We start from the raw sequence: 1,874 nt of genomic DNA on the forward strand, positions 1-1,874 counted from the left end.
TGGGTAGACTGGGAACACAGGTCCTCATGTTCACTGGTAATACTGGGAACACAGGTCCTCATGTTCACTGGGTAGACTGGAAACACAGGTCCTCATGTTCACTGGGTAGACTGGAAACACATGTCCTCATGTTCACTGGTTATACTGGAAACACAGGTCCTCATGTCTACTGGGTAGACTGGGAACACATGTCCTCATGTTCACTGGTTATACTGGAAACACAAGTCCTCATGTTCACTGGGTAGACTGGGAACACAGGTCCTCATGTTCACTGGGTAGACTGGAAACACAGGTCCTCATGTTCACTGGGTAGACTGGGAACACAGGTCCTCATGTTCACTGGTTATACTGGAACCACAGGTCCTCATGTTCACTGGGTAGACTGGGAACACAGGTCCTCATGTTCACTGGGTAGACTGGTAACACAGGTCCTCATGTTCACTGGTTATACTGGAACCACAGGTCCTCATGTTCACTGGTTATACTGGTAACACAGGTCCTCATGTTCACTGGTTATACTGGAACCACAGGTCCTCATGTTCACTGGGTAGACTAGTAACACAGGTCCTCATGTTCACTGGGTAGACTGGAAACACAGGTCCTCATGTTCACTGGGTAGACTGGTAACACAGGTCCTCATGTTCACTGGTTATACTGGAACCACAGGTCCTCATGTTCACTGGGTAGACTGGTAACACAGGTCCTCATGTTCACTGGGTAGACTGGGAACACAGGTCCTCATGTTCACTGGGTAGACTGGGAACACAGGTCCTCATGTTCACTGGTTATACTGGTAACACAGGTCCTCATGTTCACTGGGTAGACTGGGAACACAGGTCCTCATGTTCACTGGTTAGACTGGTAACACAGGTCCTCATGTTCACTGGTTATACTGGAACCACAGGTCCTCATGTTCACTGGGTAGACTGGGAACACAGGTCCTCATGTTCACTGGGTAGACTGGTAACACAGGTCCTCATGTTCACTGGTTATACTGGAACCACAGGTCCTCATGTTCACTGGGTAGACTGGTAACACAGGTCCTCATGTTCACTGGGTAGACTGGGAACAGGTCCTCATGTTCACTGGGTAGACTGGTAACACAGGTCCTCATGTTTACTGGGTAGACTGGGAACACAGGTCCTCATGTTCACTGGTTATACTGGTAACACAGGTCCTCATGTTCACTGGGTAGACTGGGAACACAGGTCCTCATGTTCACTGGTTATACTGGTAACACAGGTCCTCATGTTCACTGATTATACTGGAGTCACATGTCCTCAAGTTCATTCAGTGTTTTAGGATCCATTAAACATAACGACTTTTTGTTTAAACGGAGTTTTCAAGAGTAATGTGAAAGTATGCTTTTCTTTTGAAAAGAACAAACCAGAAGTGCAGTCAAACCATGTTTGTCTTTTTTCTGTGACATATTCCACTGGTGTGGAAACTGGAAGCTTCAAGAGGCAGATCCATGTGACAAAGAGAAACTGAAATATCATTTTGAAAGGAGAACAATGAGGATAACTTTTCCAATACTCAGTATCTGTTAGATCCCCAGGTATCAATTTTTTACCTTTTTCAACAACAAATAGGATTTTTTTATTTGGTTTATCTCCACAAAATGTTAAATAAGCCTAGAATGTTTGATGTACTTTAAATACTCTAAAGCTCTAAAATAACTCAATACTTCAGGACAGGCAGGAAAAATCGACATTTTAGATTTTATCCTTTTCCCTCTCATTGAGCACGTCATGACCCTTTAGATCAATCCCCTCCTATCAGTCAGGTTCATCAATGCCAGGATCCTCTGGTTTCACCAGCGCCTCTCTTTCTGGGCTCCACTGTCACTGCACAACCAGAAAATATCCCGTGGC

Source organism: Cheilinus undulatus, linkage group 16 (genome assembly GCF_018320785.1).
Source record: "Cheilinus undulatus linkage group 16, ASM1832078v1, whole genome shotgun sequence".
Taxonomy (NCBI): Eukaryota; Metazoa; Chordata; class Actinopteri; order Labriformes; family Labridae; genus Cheilinus; species Cheilinus undulatus.